Genomic DNA, 19,955 nt, shown 5'->3' on the forward strand with positions numbered 1-19,955 from the left:
GTTGAGTTAACTGTGAGCTGTAATAGATAAACTCAATTAAAGACAAGAATGCATTTTAAAAGAGGTCACAAAGAGACAATTTTGGAATATAGTACTTAGTAATGAAGTCACAGGTCAAAACAAAATAAGTTTTTGTGCAGGCATGAGTGTATCAATTGTTAAAAGGCTATCATGACTCTTGGATAAAGCATGTACAGAGGATGGAGAGAGAGAGAAGCATTTTGTAAACAAAATACATTCAATAAGTAATTTCCAAACTTTAGCACAAAAGAGTAAATAGTGAGGAAGACAGCATGGCTGAAAGAGTAGCAGACTGCAAGTCAGAATGTTCATGTTATAAATAACTTCTCATGGATATAGTTTTAGAAAAGGGCAAGTTTTTCCTTCAGAAGTATGATGCCAAAAGCAAGCAGCAGCAGGAGTAAACTTTCATTAATGGGATGAATTAACAGTGGCACAGCAGGGTAGAACTCAGATATATAAATCAGTGAAAGAGTCAGTTTGGTTCTGCAAAAACGTCCTGAGAGGAATAACACAATGGTGGGTGCCAGACTGTATAAATACTGCCTTTGGATCAGCATACATAGAGGTACAATCTATGGAGGAGCATTGTGGTGTTTTTGTGGTGCCAGAAGAAAGAGAGACAAAGACAGTGAGATATTTTCCGTTGATCAGCCTCTTAATGGCATTGATTTTTGGTAGAAAGGGGTGAAGTAGAGAGCATTTATAATGTGCAAGTCAGTTATGCTCACAGGTGACACTGGGGTCTTACAGCAGGACATGGTAAACTGCACATATGCACATTACTCAAGAGGGGAATGGTAGTGGCCACATGCTCTGAAGGAAATACATGTGATGCTGGATAGGGGCTGGAAGCAGAGTTCAGGGATAGATCCCCTTAAAAGATAAAAAACAGGTCCCTATTAATTTGACAAAACTTTGGCTTGTAGAACTACAAAAGATCAACAGCTAAAGATCGAAAAAGAGCCAAACCGTGAATGGCCAACTAAGCAAATTTTTTCTCAGGGAAAGAATTTGTTTGGCCGTTAATGGGAATTTGCCCTTTCCCCAATGTGGAGTGATCTCAGTGTTAGTATATTTAGTTAGGGGGATGTGGGGTTGAAGCCCCCACTTAATTCAATTTGAAAGGTTTTTGTTTTGTGCAACGGCCAAGCAAATTCTTTCCATGGGAAAAAATTTGCTTAGCTGATCATTCGCGGTTTGGATGTTTCGATCTTTAGCTGTTGATCTTTTGTAGTTCGACAAGCTAAAGTTTTGTCAAGTTAATAGGAACCCTAAAAAAACAGAGGAGATGTCTTTGGGTAAGTTAGGATGGAGTGGGAGGAGAGCTAGAGATTTGCCTGATACCACAATGAGTGGAGAGGCATAAACAGTCCAATCTGAATGATGATACTAAGTTAAGCAAAGGAATAAAAGATAGCAGTCTCATTGCCAAGTAGACACATTGGATACACTGGACATTACCATGGATGACAAGTAGAGAAGGTAGGCACTCATAATCCAGGACTGAAAAGTAAGTGTGGATGAGGAAGAGGGAATGATGTTGAGCTAAATAGAAGGCTGATGATATTTTATTTATTTATTGTTTGCCCCATACTTAAGATCTGGATGGCTGGAGAGAACAGTAGAAGAAAAACTGTAAGAGTGGTAAGCAGGATGACTGATCAAGGAGTAAGGTACATGGAGATGGAAGGTGAGCTACATTTGATAATGTCTGGAATGTGTGAAGAAAGAAGTTGTAAGCAATCTCAGTCTTATAATTTTATTGTGCTAACAAAGCACTGGCCAAATGGTGACAGAAGATCATAACAGACTGATAAGTAAAATGTGTTTTATTTGATTTGGACTAAAATGATGTAGCTAAGTTAAATGTTTTGTATACTTTGAATTATTTAATATATTTGGAATTGTTATAAAGGCTGATACAGAACTTAATTTTTCTTTTTTATACATTTGTTATGGCTTGCTAGGTAACAAGTAGCTGGCAAATGAAGATGAAGAAGTACTATGTATGTAGGTATTAGATGTATGATAAAGTTACTACTGTTGCAGTTATCATTTTGCATTTGAGGTTTATTAAGGATATTGTTATTTATTTGTTTGTTGTTTATTTAAATTATTACGTAGAACAACAACCACTAGGACCTCTTTAAAGCTCAGCCAAGAAAGAGAAACACACACACACACACACACACACACACACACACATACACACATATGTGCGCACACATGCACACGCACACACATGCACACACATGTGCACACACATGCACACACCAATGTACTCATAGACAATGACTAAAACATCCAAACTCTTAACATTTTACTTATACAGTATAGCTAATGATACGAGACAGTGGCAGGTAGGAGAATAGGAACATAAAGGGGAATGATAGATCAGTAAGTGATATACCAGGGAATAAAGGGAGTAGATCTATGTACTTATGTGAACTATAGCAGCAAAGATGCAACACCACTGGAGGGATTTATTGGACTATCAAAATGACATACTGACATTGCCACAGGTCAGATAAACCTAGATTCAGATCAGAAGTGTGAAAGTTACTGGAGTTAGGGGTGATTTAGAGTAGCAACATGGAATTGAGGAACTGTGGAAGAATTAATAATCTTAACAAAATGGAAAAGGTGACAAACTTATAAAGGGATTTGATAGATATAAGGTGTTAGCAACAGCTGAACTTTAATTTATGAAAGGCGAAAAAGATTCAGCAGAAATTATATACCCAGATAAGAGTTTATGGGGCTAAACAAAAAAGATGTAGTTAGGGGAAAGGTTGGGATGGCAATGGGATAGATGCGATATAGGAGAGGGGGAATGGGTAGTATGTTGACAAAATTATGAAAAAGGAGTGATAGTAGTGGTATGTTATTGCAGCATATATGTGGATTTTATAGGACATTTGGAAGCTTGTGTGGGAGCTTTAGATAAACAGAAAAACAGAGGACAGGGTAGTATAGGGAGGTTAGTCCAATGGTATGCGTAGAGGTGGGCCGATTACTTTGCAAAGTGAAGTGTAATGTTAAATATCAGAAACTGTTAAAGGGGGCATGCAAAAACTGGGGGTAAATGATTCTTGGAGGAATACATGGGGAGAGGAATACAGTGCACATTTAGCAAGTAAGCAATAATGCCTATTAGGGTGAGCATTATCAGGGAATTAACACCCACTCAAGGTTGCTGTGGAGTGCAGTGCTGCAGCCAGAAGGCCCAACTACCCCTGTTAGAGCATTTGTCCATGATAACTGCCCCCCTGGAGGTCATTATTGCACTTAGAGTATTGTCTATCTAGTATATTGTATAGTATTTATTTATTTTCTTATTACCATGTACTTTGTTTTAAATATTTCTGATGTTAAATAGTTCCTCTGTCTAATGTTTCAGAGTTGCTGTTATATGTAATTGTTGCTGAAGGAAGCATTTTACATCCAAAATATAAATTATATAAGCATATAATGCCTACAGACACACACACACACACACACACACACACACACACACACACACACACACACACACACACACACACACACACACACACACACACATGTGCCCAGCAGTTATAGCCACATCTTTAACGGAAACACTTCAGATGTTACTTTATCAACAAATGATTAAAAAAATATCATACAACACAAGGCAATGCAATGCCCCGTGACTTTTAACTGTCCTTAATTTTTGAGAATGTTCCTGATTTTGCCACATAGTTTTTCACTGTCCTTTATAGAATGTTTAATGTGAGGTCTACTTTATGTCACCAAAACAGTGATACAGCGAATGCCGTTTCAGTGACACATAAACACCGATCCATCACTTCTGCGAACGGCCAGAACATGTATTTTTTCCAAGGGAAAAAAAATCACTTGGCCATCACTGTGTAATTGCCCTTTTCCCCACTGTAGTGCGATCTCTGAGATGGTATATTTATTATGTTAGGTATGGTGTTTTGTGTGTGGTTGGACTAATGATTTTTTTCCCTTGGAAAAAAATTAATGTTTTGGCAGTTCGCAGAAGTGATGGATCGATGCTTATGTGTCGCTGAAACGGCATTCGCTGTATTGCCGCTTCAGCAAGATAATATAGACCCTTAATTTGTAGGTATATTACCAATGATTACTGTCAGTCAGTAATGCCAGACATTAGAGTTTCAAACGTATTACTGTCTAGAAAATGCATGCAGGTGGTCTGCCTATTGCAGATGAAAGAAGTTAAGTAGCATGCAATGTCTCTGTGTATGTCTCTGTCTTTTGCTTAATCTCTTTGGCTTTCTCTGTCTCTCTCCATCTCTCCGTCTCTCTTTGTCTCTCTCATACAGATACACACACACACACACATACACACACACACACACACACACACACACACACACACACACACACACACACACACACACACACACGCACACTTACTCACATACCCACATCTTTTATATTTACTTTTTTTAATTTTTATTTTATCTTCCCTAAACAGCAAAACCACTATTGGTGATATGCTGCTTTTTGAAGTGGCAGACTTGTTTATTTACCATGCATTATCTGTATATTAATGCCCAGTTGGAGATAGTTGTCATTCAGTAGGTTGATGATATACATTTTACTCATTCTCTAAGAATTAATTAAAACAGATCAGTAGATTAGACAGATTGTTGGTAGCTAAAAAATGGGGATGCAACACAATAGACGTTTGGATATTTGTATTTCAGACCATGAGATGGTAATGACAGAACAGCACTGGGGAAGAAAAAGGAAGCAGGACACAGGTGGAATGTGAGTAAATAAAAGGTTCCTGGACAAGGAATATGGATATAATCGATGGTGAAGGAATATTTTTGTAAAGACTAGGAATGAAAATGGAAAGGAAGGAAGGAGTATAAAAAATGGGAGGGGTAAAAGTGACTTGGAGGACAGAGATGGTAGAGTATAATATCATAAATAAGAATGAAAGGGTGAATATGAAAAGGAAATATATTACAAGATGTGTGGAAAGCAGAACAAATAAGGTTGAGTCAGGAGCATAGAAAAGAGATGATAAGAAGTGTTAAGAAAAAAAAAATACAAGTGAGGAGTACAAATACAGGAAGACATAGAGAGAAGGGGTAGTATGTGGTGATATGGGGGAAGCAGGGATCAAACTGTTAGTCTGGAAATTAAATGCATAGAAAAAGTAGGCCAAGATACCAATAATCAGGCTAAAGGATAATGGGATAGCACATACCAATAAAAAAATCAAGATGGTCCTTTACAAGTTTTCATCAGATTTATATAAGAATGTGCCTGGAACAGGTAGCTCATCTAAGAACTGGAAGGGGTCTTTGGTAATTGCAGAAGGAAGGCTTCCTTAATCAAGCAGATGGGAGTCAGTGAAGTGCTGGCAGCCAATCAATACATGAATGGGGGAGGTGGAAAGACTAGATGTTTTTCCCTAGATGTGTATAATGTAGTGGGAATTTATTTGAGGGAATACTAAGTACGATAATGAAGACAAGGAGAATTCCAGGGCCAAACAAGGAGGCTACAAAAGTACTGTTAAATAAAGGTAAAAGCAGCCTAGATTATCCAGTATATTACAGCCATATTTCATTATGTGACACTGATGCTATTTGCTAGAGTGCTGGTAGCAATGTTGAAAGGATTTCTGCTAGAGGTTATACATGTGGAGCAGGTACACTTTGTGTAAGGGGGGGGGGATCATCCATAGATCATTGAAGGCTACTAATAATTTTGCTGGATTGGGAAAAAGGGAAAGGTAAAGAAAAAGTAGTTATGCTAGTACTGAAAATACAACAACAACAAAAAACGTTTGATAATTTGTGTTGGGAACTTTTGTTTAACACTTAGCTCAATCAGTACGGGTGTTTGTTCTTTGCATAGTGTCAGTGAAATAAACTGGCAGTTGGTGGTAGGGATTAGAGTAAATGGGAGAAGACAGAGGTAATAGGTTTAGGGAGGGTCATGAGGTAAAGCTGCCCCTTGCATCCAGGTTTATTTGTATAGGTTATAGAACAAAATGGCATAGAGGCAGAGAAGGGGAACAGAATTCTCAGTATATGTTAATTGACAATTGTATGTTACTTTTTGAGGAAAGAAAGTGGATGCTCCAAGTGGATGCCTCTGCATATATTCAAGGTTTTCAAATGTTCTTGAGAGGGTCAATGCTACCAATTCATCCAAGGAAATCTTTGGTAAGTGGAATAGGAAAAGTGATATGTTACAGTCCTCACCCTGAATGAAAATGATATATCCACCCTATCCACCCACAAGGCAATCTAATATTATTATTACAAGAAACATTGTGGCAGTAGAATACCTCTAAATCTCCATAGTTGCAGATATATATAAAGGGCCACAATTCAGTCCCCTTTGAGAATTTACAACAAAAATTTTAAGAATTTCCAGTAGGATGATTAGGTGTGAAATAGATTTAAAAATGCCATTTTCCCATTAGGAATTTTATAGCAATTTAATGCTGAATTTGACTACAGCATACTCTCCCCACCAGTGCATATTTTGGTCTACCATGTATGAATTGAGAAAAATGGTTGCTTTGTCTAATTAGATGTATATATGTTATATGTTATAAGTTCAGAAGTAATAGAAACTCACAAACTATACACACTGCACATGTTATGCAATTTCTACCATGATCTAAAGTTATATTCCAATATCTTGAAAGCTGGTAGTAACACCTTGGAAGTATCTCCTAAAATACAGAAATCTATTTTAGCACTGGTCATATAATATCTGTGATTACTTGATACCTTTCATTAATCTGATCTCTGAGCTCCTCTAGGTAGTGAGAGTAGTCATATGCACAACCTTTCTTTTTGCAGGTCAGAAAGATGTTGAACTCTATGTGTATCTGAAAGAAAATGGCATATTGTACCAGTTTTTTTACCTTCCAGACAAGCTTATATTTTCTAAGCATTTAATCAGTTATATATTTTCCTTCTATTCAGTCTAATATTGAATGACAACATATATTTTGAGCTTCAGAATACCATCCTACATTGTGTCAAGTGTCATTATCTTGCCTTGTGTACTGCAGTAAACATAAGTGGCTGGATTTATAAATGTCTAATTTCTGCACTGCTATAGTGTGTGTGTCATCCTGTGATGTGCACATGATAGTGTACTATTTTATATTTATTACAATCACTCTACACATTGTGTAGAGCCACCAAACAATGGAAATGGCAGAGTATGCTAATAAAAGCATAATCAGCTGAATTACATACAAATTAACCAATCCAAGAAGGTGGAGCTTTTCAGGAAGCTGTAAAGTAATAGTGTAGAGATAGAGTAGCCTTTTGCCATAAATCTCCAAAATCTATTGGAATACAGCCACCATCACACTTCGAAAAAAAAAGGTAATGTTAGTGGCTGCTGCTTTTCTCTTGCATTTGTATGTACAACAGGCTCAAATCTATGTTGTTGCTGCTGATGCTGCTGATAGACCTCATCCAAGGAGAAGAAGGGTGTTCAGGCCCTATTTAACATATCATGGACTGCATGATATTGAAATAGTAGAACGAGACACTGTTGATAGGGAAACACTACAAGAACTCTCCAACCTCTGATGCCCCCACCTCACACCCAGGTCAGATCGAGGAGAACCTATACCAGTGGAAACTAAGGTATGTATAGCATTAAGGATATTAGCTACTGGTACATTCCAGAGGTCCACAGGAAATATACTAGGGGTGTTACAGATCTCAGCCTCCAAAATATTGAACCAATGTCTTAATGCTTTGCTACAACATGCAAGAGTGTACATCTATTTTCCTTTCATACCAGAGGAGAGACAGTAAGAATAACACAAGAAATTTTGCTGTAGCACACTTGGCTGGAGTTTTTTTGGGGGGACAGGGAAGGACATACATCAACAGGAAAGGGCTCCACTCAGTCAACTGCCAAGTTGTCTTAAATACTCAAGGGTTCATCCTCAATGTGTGTGCAGGCAACCCAGGCAGTTAATATGACTCACACATATGGCACATTTTACACATTTACACAAAGTTTGATAGGGATGATGTTCCACAAGGCCATCTACTGGGTGACAGAGGCTATGCACTGGAATTGTGGTTCATGACACCTATCAGAAATGCTTCCACACTAAAAGAAAAAAAGGGAACAGTGATGCCCACTCTCAAACTAGAAACATCACAGAGTGTGTGTTTGCTATGCTGAAGTCATGGTTCTGCTGTCTTGCCACAAAAGGGCTGCCCTGTAGTATGACTCAGGCACCTGTGCAGAAATTCTCACAGTCTGTGTCATGCTACACAATATCTTCATGAGGAAATAGCTTCAACAGTGACATCAAGGACCAGGACCACACATTTCTGGACCACAGGCAGGGCCAGCATCTCCAGCACATAGAGACAATGTTTCTGGGGGAGAATCTCCAGTTGCAGATGTAGCTGTCAGACTTAGACCTGCACAATATGCCTTTGTCTACCATAAACAAAGAAAAAATAATATATTAGCATTCCATCCAGTCTATTAACATTTCTGTAGTGAGGACAACAGTTGTGTAAATGACTGCTGAATGACAGGATTATCAATAACTAGACAAAAAAAGTCGAAGTCCAACTGCTCAGACAATTTCCTTTGGTCTTTCCATTCTTGTAGAGGTCACCATAGGACATCTGAGAAGCCTAACACCACCATTAACTACACATGCACAACCCCTTGAAGTTGATAATAAACATAATACAATTGCCTGCAGTAAGTGGTGAAATTCCAAGAGAAAGTGATAACACAATACCATGATGTAACCATACTAACTTGGAAAGCACAGCAATAACTGAGATATATGCAGTATACCAGCAGTGAATGAAAAATGCATACATATAAAATTAAATGTTCTATTGCATATTAAAATACATTCAAAATATGAAAATGCAAGTAGTTTATGAAGAAAACAAACAAACCTAATGAAATATTGCAGCATACCTCTCAACTACACAGATTTTCACAGAATATCCAGATTTCTGCCTTATATTTTTCATCTGTTTCTCATAAAACTCTGGTTTTCTGGCAAATCACTGGCAATTCATTGAGGTTTGAAGTCAGGAAAATCATGGCAGACATTTGAGTTTCAAGTTTCATATCCTTCAGAAAATCCATGCTAATGCAAAACTTGTGATTCTGTCAACCTTCTAAGTTTGTATGAGCAATATTTAGAAAGAGTCTGCATTTTGGCGTCTTCCCCCCACTCTTTCTGGCTTTGTCCAGATTACTTGTTCTAGGAGACTGAGAGGAAGTACCGCAGTAATTTGTATAACAATCTCCTCCACGTAACTAGCAGTAATGGTCTGTTTGTATCCAATCAGTGCTCGCCCCTTCCACTTTCACAGCTATACCATTATCTTTATTTTATGTAGAGTCAGCCCTCTGAGCCCTTTGAAGATGCAAATAAGGAGTTCAATCATTAGCATTCCTAAATTCAACAAGAAACAATTGGTGCAGGGGATGGAAACATGGTAATAAGTAGCTACACAATGGCATCCACATGCACTAGGACTGCAGGGAGTAGCAATGACAGTTGTTAGCTACTAAATGTCTCACAAGTATTACTAATTGTTCTTACTACAACAAGCAGTACTGAGCAAACCCTTCTCTCTGAAATATATCATTCAGAGTAAACTTAAAATAAAAAGTGTAAGCACCTCAACAGCTATGTGAACAACCTTACCAACACTGATATTCTTGTACTAAGCACACTGTCCATCCTCTGCTTAAAATTTGTATGAAATACTGATCACGTATATAACACATTGAAACAAAGATGCAAATAAATACAGATGACATTGCATCTTTGTAGTTGAACTGAGTGGAGCTTAAGATGCTCAGAAAATAAATAAAATAGCTGGAAGTGCTGGCAATCATAAATTAATATGGTATGAGCTATTATTAGCCTAAAAAGTTGTTTTATATATATATATATATATATATATATATATATTACATTGATCTAGACTGACAGAGTTAATGCATATTTTCTGAATATGTGTGCTACATGAGTGTTTCTTTCTCTCCTCCACCTCCACTGAAAACAGGATCTGTGGAACCTAGTCGGACTTTCCCAGTCAACAAATGTTAAATAAAAAAAATAAATAAAAATGTGATCAAGTTGTAATGCATACAGAACCAGGAAACTTCAAACTCCCAACATTTTCAGTGCTATTGCCTGATATTTGTTACTACTGACATGTTTTTTTTCTTTTTTCTTTTGTATGTGTGTGTTCCTGATTTGTTTGTTTTTTTTTTTTTTTTTTTGACAAAACACAGTTTGTATGGCACTAATTCAAAATAGTGAATTTGAGTCCACTGCCCATGGTATGAACTGAAAATTTTAATTTGGCATGGCATCAATAGTGAATCTTAAGGTGACAAAGGTATGCTTAGCTACAAAATACTCTGATCAGCAATAAGAGAAGAGATTCTACATTGCATCTAAGTTTCATTGTAGCACATGGGTTAAATGATATGATTTTTAAAGAAACAGGGAAGAGGATGCAGGAATTGAATCCAGTTTGAAGCCACACGCCACTTAGTATGTTTGCAGCAGATGTGAAAATGCAACTTGTGTTTTATTGTGTGGAATATAAATTATTATATAATTTTTTTGCCTGTGAAATTTCAGCATTGCTTAGCAGAGCACAAACAGTGCTCACAGTTGAAGGAAAGAGTAAACAATTTAATTTCTGTAATCTTCACTAGTGCAAACAGTTTAGTTACTGTTGTGCAGTATTGCTAATGATGAGTGATTTGCACATGATATATACCTCTTTCTGATACTGGAATTGTAAATACAGTGACTTTATATCCATAACAGATTTGTTATGGGGTTCAAATCCATACTCTGTGAAGGGAATGTGGAAATTATTACTTAAGATTTATGACTTACTTTCATCAGAACTCCATGTGCTTTTTTTCTATTTCTTCTCTTCTACAATTACTCAGTGCTGAGTGGTACACAATCAAGCTTACCTGCTTATGGAAAAAAGTGAAACATTTTATTTGGGCAGCCCTTCTGTAAAGTAATCAGCCTTAGCAACAACGCACAGATGTCAGTACTCTGACCAGTACTGAGTGGAGAACATCACCTGCTGTGTAACTGTCTTTGTGGCACAAGGTATAAGTGCAGTGACGTTAGAGCTAGAACTTAGGTGATACAGGGTTCAGATCAAAATAACACTTATTTTTACAAAGGGTGTCAGAATGCAAATTCTAACAACACTTTGACTAGGAAGGTAACACTACATACAAATAGATATCATAATTTTGTTTATTGTAAGATATGTGTCATTAATGGCTTGATAAAAACATTCTTCTAAGTATCGTATCTCATAAATGACTTAGTTGTGAAACACAATTGAATGTGTGTGTAATTGTTTAAGCAGGATAATCTCCACTTCATCTGTCTGTCTTCTTGATGCACTTTATTTGGTACAATTGGCTGTACAACATTATTCTGCTGTTGTCACCTACCCCTGGTGTGGTAACAGTCCAAATTCAGCAAATTGTGTCTAAACTTCTACATTTATGTTGTAAACAAGTGGCTAGGTATGGGTCTCTCCTACCACCTTCTTGCAAACTCCTCTATTCTTTCCCCCTTTGTACTCCCTGTGCTTGCCCCCATTTCACCATTTTCACATACTTAATCCAGTCAAAAAATAGAACCACACAAAACACTTCACCAGAAATGGCCCATAAAAAAGCCTTCATTTGTTTTGTCTCAGCATTTGACCTGACATTGGCATTGCACAGCAATGTCAAGTGGCACTGAATGGCTGTTGATTTCCTATGGCAAAACCTGGTTGGTTATTGCTATTACCTGAAACAGTCTGGTTCACCTTGTGCAAAGGTGCTTATGCTACACTATTGGAATACAGAGAAAAGACAGAGTAAAGGAAATCATTGGCAACAGTTACTCTAAAAGTTCTTTCACTACTAAATGTAGCCAAGTGCAACATACTTTGTGGAATGTTGACATAAATCAGTTGTCTGAAGATACATTTTTCATTGTAGCATCAAGGGTTTGATTCCAGATGTATGTCACATTATGTCCTACTATGATGCTGTACTAATAGGATATGTTTCACTACACATATCTTATTTTTCATCCAGTTAAGCATTTGGTGACACATCCATGGCTATAAGGAAGATTAGGTAAACATTCATTATTCTGCTCATGTCTTCATCAGGTTTTGCCTGTCCTGCAGCTTCTTGAACTTCGGAGCCATCTGTTACCGATACAGAGCATGACAGACAAATATACTGAAGATGCACCATAAAGATGTGCACTAATGACCCATAAGACCACACTTTCATATGTGTCTATATATCTGTCTCTGTCTTCACCCCTTCTCTCTTATCCCTTTGTATTGTTGACTATTAATTATGCTAATGGATGTAAATGCCATGTTATGGCATTTTCAGACTGCCATTACTTTACTGAAGAATAATACCTACAGTCTTCCGTGGGCTGAATAATTTATTATTGTCCCTTCAAAGCTGTGGTTTTGACATGGGTAAAGTCAGACTTCCATGCTGGAATGCTGTAATCATGTCTGCAAACTTCATTTTTCATCTTGACAACAGTTCTAGTCCAGCATTAGGTGAAACTCTTACTGCCTGTTGTTATAAGTGTCTTTGCTGTGAATGTGTTGCCCGTGTATCTGTCTAAACCCCTTCTGTATTATTGTAGTCCTCAATATTTGCACAAGGTCTGACAATGAGCAACTGTAGTATGTGATGCTAAATGGCATTTCAGGTGTTATTGCAAAATGTGGTGAGTTTTTGCCTTACATCATATTGTACACCTAATTAACTTACGGTTTTCCTTGAAGTGTGTCTCATATCAGTTAAGTATAGAAGATTAGTTCAGTAGCTATTACTGATGCAATTTGGACAGACAACATATTTATGATAAAAATTATAATAATCACATTCTAATAGTCTTTGTAAAATTAACTGCATAATGGAGTTAAACCTTGCTTCAGCACTGCTTTTTTATTTAACTCCATGAGCTTACACCTTGTGCCACAGAGAAAGATAGGTTGACAGGTAGATTTTCTCCACTAAGTACTGTCCAGACTGCAGATGGCCATGTATTGCTGCTAAGTCTGTTTGTGCTATAGAAGGCAAAACAAATTAAAATTTTTCCAACTTTTCCTTAAGCAGACAGTTTTGTTTGCTCACAGCCTAATGTCATGCAAATGGGGAAGGCAAACACAATACTTCAATTTTGAAATAAGCTTTGTCCCTAAAATGGAAAGGTATAATACAACATGTGAAGCATATGTATGCAGCATATTAAGATAAAACAGATCTGTTGTAAGTGTAATCAGAATAACAGCATTTTCTCTGATTCTTATTTGTGCAAGGTTGGCATGAAACACCACTGAACACCACTAAACAATGGTACTGCACAGTCTGAGTTCAACATATCAAAGTATAATCATGTATGTGCTAACACTTTGCCAACATCTGTGCAAATATGTTTCTCAGCATTGCACTTTAGGAAGAGATTTTGAACAAAAATAAGTATTACTACTGGATTATATTACATTATTACATGGAAAATGGTTAATGCACTTGTATGAAATGTGGTGAACTGTGTGGTTAACTGACCACTTCATTCTGGACAGTTAGGCCTACACTGCAACACTGCCACTTACAAATGATATACAACCACACAGAGCCTTGGTGCACATACTTCATCATTACTTAACTCTCCTGCATTGGAACATTAAGTATTGCTTGGTACTGACAATCCACATTGCCCAAGCATGAACACATACTATTGCTAATATCAATACCATTCACTAAGGCTTACATACCATCATTATAACCCAATGATCCATGAAAGCTTCATTATCCATCCTGTGTTTCACAAGTGTGTGTGTCTCATCTACTCAACAGAGGTACATGTCATTCTCAGTTCTGCAATATACATTAATGACTGAATAACTAACATAAGTCAGCAGCATGTATTTATTATTGATCATAACACTGCATTTATTCCTTCAGACCAACAAATACCTTCAACATCACAATATCTTCTCTGACACAGAATGAGAAGATAATCCTATCAATACTGCACTGTCACAATGTAAAAGGCAGACTTCTACAGTGGTACTTGTGTTAAGTATTGTGTCCTCTAGATTATATAAGTATCTAGGTAAGGGTTCTAATCTCATAGCCACGAAATTGTACGTGTATAAAGTCATGTAAATATGACCCAAACTACTGCTGGCCTTGATAAAGTAGTAGGCTAGAGAAAGAAATTTTGACACTGCAGTGTGAGTCCACATCAATGTTTCTTCTCCCAGCATTATCTTCTCTGTGACACAATGCTGATGTCATCATCTATAAAATGCACTGTCACACTATAAAAGTCAGGCTTCTGCACTGGCACTTAAATTAAGTACTGTATCCTCTACATTGTAAAACTAGATGGGTGGAGGGTTCTAATCTCACAACAATCAACCTGTGTGCATGTTATGGTGGGTCCAATGCATCAAAGGAGGATTAACTCTCCAGCCATGCCTATTTGACTCCCACTCATTAGAAACATGTACATGGTCAGATTAATCCCTCATCCCCTTTTCACTCTGTCCACAAATGCATACTGTCTGCAACACAACTGATGAGGTCATCAGTTCAATAATGCACTCCCACGCCATTCAAGTCAGACCTCTTTTGTAGTGCATGTGTATAATGCATTGGTGTGGAGATTGTATCAGTCAATAAGTAGGGAGTTCAAATACAGCAGCAAGACTCTCCTGACTGTGTGTGAATGTAAATGTATGTAGGTGTGTCTTACACCTCTTAGCATTGACAACATATAGGTGTAGAAGTCATTTTTGCACACACATCTTCTTTGCATGACACAGCTGATGTCATGCGTTCCAAGATGCAGTGTGGCTCCCATGCAGTCAGACTTCTCCTATGGCATGTACATAAAATATACTTGTGTGCAGATTGCTTCAGTACATAGGTAAGGAGTACAAATACAGGAATGACTGTTGTTTGTAAATGTGTGTTTCATACTTTTATTGTGCATAATAGGCTGCAAATACATATATGATTTATATCTATACAATGTGCTTGTGCTGTAAGACCCCTTTTTAGTTAAAATTGAAGGTAATACACAATGGTGATGCCATCCATTGAAATGTGCAATGTCACAGTAGTTAAATAAATCCTTAGTTGCCTTTCTGTTTCAGCAAACCTTCACTAACCTCTGATGTTAGTATATGGTTATAATCTCAACACCACTGCATATAGTAAGTGTATGTGGTGTTAACAGTGTTGTCACCCACATATACTATATGTATAAGTGTTGTTTTGTGTTACAAGAGTTTATTCTACATAAAGGCTGTATTGAAGACTAATGTTGTCATTTGAAAACACTGTCATTCCTTAACAGTTGAAGTGTGACACCTCCTCAGGACTGAGGACATGAGACTATGTAATGTATGTTGTTGCCTAAGTAAGGCATGTGATGCAACATAGGATTATATCCACATTGTACATAATTGCTGTTATACCATCACAGTGACAACAGCAGAGGTTGCAGGTGTGTTTGGGTATACCTAGCATCAGGTAATGTTGTCTGACATACAGAAAGATTCTTTCTGAGTAATTACAGGGACACATATTCCTTGATTCATATACATAATGTAATGCTTTCACATAACCGCACATATGACAACTGGATATTCACTTATTCCAGGGCACATTTATAGATCCCACTACTATGGTGTTGATTTTCTCAACCTTTAGGCAAGTGTTCCAAACCAGTATTGAGTAACTGTAAGTATCTGTGTCCTTAACTGTTCTTTAGAAAAGGCATCTTCACAACTATACTTTGTATGTGTAATGTGGCAGAGGCCTCCTCCAGCCATTTTAGCAGATAAACATCATGGTCAAATAAAGTACAGCTGATTGAATGACTTCACATTAATGGAGTTTAACAGCTGTGATAACAGTTCCACTAGCACGTATGATTAATATCCATATTGTTATTTGGAGGAGTTGTACAGCTTGATGTTCAGTTCTAGCACAGGGATTTATTTTGTTTGAATGTCCTGATGTCAAACAATAACCATTGCATCACAGCAGTCTTATCCCTTGATATGTTATGCAAACACATGTGAACATATCTTTGGATTTTATAGCAATAGACATTTGTCTTGCCAGTGTCATGGTGAGAGCGCTACTATGGTACACGCGTTGAGTATGTGTTGTACATGTGTGCTCCAGTTCTTGGGTAGTATCTGTACAGACATACAGAGAAGTGTTTCTTGACCATGGAATATTGATATAAGACTGATCACAACTGGGCACGTTCATTTAATTGCCATCAGTCCGATATGCTGCTATGACATTCATTATCAGGGATAATTTCTTCATTCACACATTAATTTCATTTGTTTGTGACAATCCCCATAGCTACCTTCTATACCAAATGCTGACAATATACAGCTCTTTTGAATACATTGCATCATCGTGTGGTGTTTGCATCTGTTCTTATCTGTCTGCACAATAGCTGTGTCAAGCAAGAATGCCTTACAAAAGGGTATTATGTATGTCACAGACTGCTCCCACATTTATAACACCACACACACCTACACATGGGATTTATGACCATTATAATACTGAAGTATATAATTCCCTTCAAGGGTGATCCTCCTCATACATGTGTCAGACCTATCTGTGGTGCACACAGTTAATAAATAGGTCAGCGGTAGCAATGACAGGATGGGTTTGGTTCTTACAGAAGGAGATTGTGTTTTCTAAGCCATTCCTATTTTTCAGCAGGTTATTTTGATAAAATGCACACCATGTAAACATCCATAATGTATTTACTGTCCTTGCAAACTATCATATCAAGACAGCATATTAAGGACAGTCATATGCCATGTAATCCCATTTGTTACGATGTTAATTTGTGTAACTGTCACATCCTATAATATCATGTCCACTTTTATTTACCTGTATTTGCTCAGGAGCTGTGATGAACTACCATTACTTATTATGACATACTTGTTGCAAAATTTTATTATTGCAAAATTTTCTTTGTGACATAAGTTCCTTCACATAATTATCTTACTATAATTTGAATATTTACCCTCCCCTCTTACATATTTCTGTACACATATCTTTGAGTTCTGTGCATATTGTCCTCAGTACACTTTCTTTGTCAGGTAGCCCATCTATTGTAGTTGCCCTTTCCATTTCCCCTATCCTCTTACTAATTTCTGTATTCATATGTTTGAATTATGTGCACATTATACTCAGTTCACTTTCCCTGCCTGGAACAGCTTGTATTGTTTGTCCTATGTAGTTTTTCATGCTGTCCTTGTGAGCATACTTAACAGGTTTTCCCCTAAGTAAGCTTGTTTGTTTACTGTATGTTCCTGTGCTGTTCAACACATTTTCTTGGCCAACAGCACTGCTGCTGGCCATGAAACTAAGCTTGGGTCTGTGTAAGTCTGATGAGCAGCATGCATATGCAATTAGCATTGCTGCTCATCGAGCTAACATGTAAACATTGTGTAGGCCTCACACAAAGCCTACATGATTGATCATGAATCCCACAGGTATATTTTTTTGTCTGACACTCCACATTATTTTTGGAAGTCCTCAGCTCCACCAAAGAGTGTGTCATCAGTATCTGAATTGTTTATTCATTCTGTTTTACTTTTGTTTACTGGGTTTATCCAACTGGGTTTAGTAAAAACTCTCTTTTTAGCAGAGGTCAGTGAAGAAAAGCTCCAGCATATTACATTTTTAAACAGACATTCAGTAATATATATGAGCAGACACTAAGTAATATACATTAACAGTTACATATACATTTGCTAGACAACAATCATATGAAATAAAGGAAACTAACTGTTCAATATAAAATATATTTATGCATTTAAAAGATATTGAGCATTGAGCATTTGAATAAGTGTATTAGTGAATTTTTCAAATAGATAATAGATCTGATTAGGAATTAGAAATTCAAAGAAATGGAAGTGAGATAACAAACTCGGTGGAGCAGAAAATGTTAATATTGCAGTTAAGAGGTGGGGCATTAAGCCCAGTTGAAGGCAATTGTACATGGCTATCATGGATGTCATAAGGTTTATATTAGAAGTATCAAGGTTGGGTGGTGATCAGTGTTGCAAACCTAGATATATATCTTTGGTGGGTGTTGTGGTCACCTGCACCACTGTTATTATATTAAAGCCACCTGCACCACTGTCATTATATTAAAATACTTCTAAGCTATTGGGCTTAAAGACTACACAAAAAAAGGTGTACTCTTTGTTAATGTGCTGGCACGCAGTAAATACATTTGGTCAAAAGTTTGCAGCATTTAAATACAGGAATACAAAAGTAGAGGCTGCTGGTTCAAATTGTAACACAAGTTAATTGTTCTGAGATTTTGGTTATTATGTGTAGGGGAATCTAGAGGGAATGTGTTTCTGTATGACATCGGGAGCAGGTATATAGCTGCAGAAACATCTTAATTACTGTACTGAACAACAATAACAATAATAATAATAATAATAATAATAATAATAATATTCTTTACAGCCATACTGATTTAAGGCTTAGGTAACTTGCCAACATTATATCATATAAGAATAAAGTTTAGTGCTATAATAATACTATAGGCTCCAAGGAAAATAACATTACTTCTCAAGAACAGAACTGGGCAAAAATTAAAATTAAATGAGAAGCTTAAGAGTCATTAAGAAACAATTAGAGCTGGCAAATTGGTGAGTATTATGTTTATTTCCATGAAACACAATAATAATTCCATTTTTTATTAATTTACAAGATCACAATAAAATGATAGAAAAATAACAATTCTCATTGTTTCCAGCTGAGAAAGTGACCTCAACAATGTTAAAATCTAAGGCAGTTTCAACACTTCATACAAATCGGATCCATATCAGAAGACCAAATGAGCGGAATATCGAACGGCAAAACATCAAAAAGACCGGACCTTGAAGTGTTGTTTTCAGATCGCGGTACAGTGAAGACTGGAATATTTGCCATTTCCTCACTGTAGTGCGATCGTGGAGTTGATATATATATTTAGCGGGGGTTGTGGGGGGCACAGCCCCCCACAATAGCATGTTGGAGGTCCGGTCTTTTCGATGTTTTGCCGTTCGATATTCCGCTCATTCAGTCTTCTGATATAGATCCATACAAATCATGGCTTCTACAAGAAACTAAATGAAAAAGCAACCAAACTGTGTATAATTAATATATTATTAAAAGGTTCAAAGAGAATTTTATTTGTCTTTTTATTAGCAACTGCAATGTTATTAAGAGCTGCTGTACAGGTAATTAAGGAATTGATGTTTTCTTCAAGCATAACCGATGATGAGCATGACAAGAGAGAAAAGGGAATAATACAGCTTTTAAATATATTAATACATCATAATTTCAAGCAAAATAAGAGCAAATATAAACTAAGAGAATTGTTCTGGAAGACATATGTCGTATCCTGATGTTAGAATGTTTAAATCACAATGCACAAAAGTTAGAACTATTATGCAAAAGCGAAAACATGACACCAAGTATTACAGGCATTGCAAAAATGTAGGCATTATCTTAACAAGTTTATATGTAAAATGTCTAATACATGCTCAGGGCTTTAGCTTCAGTTTCCCACTTTTCAATTACTTCTGCTTTACTTGAGCATGCACGGCTATCTCATGTGAAGTAAGGGCACGTTGATTATATGAAGTTAGATGCAGGGGACATGAAACTGGGTGAATGTACACAGAATACAATATTAATAGTGCAGAGATAAGTATGAGGGCAGGGTAAATGGAAAAAAAATGTACTCAGTTAATGCATTCAAATGTGATGAATTTACAAACAAAAAAAATGAA

Source organism: Protopterus annectens, chromosome 5.part0 (genome assembly GCF_019279795.1).
Source record: "Protopterus annectens isolate FY-2018-M chromosome 5.part0, PAN1.0, whole genome shotgun sequence".
Classification (NCBI taxonomy): domain Eukaryota; kingdom Metazoa; phylum Chordata; order Ceratodontiformes; family Protopteridae; genus Protopterus; species Protopterus annectens.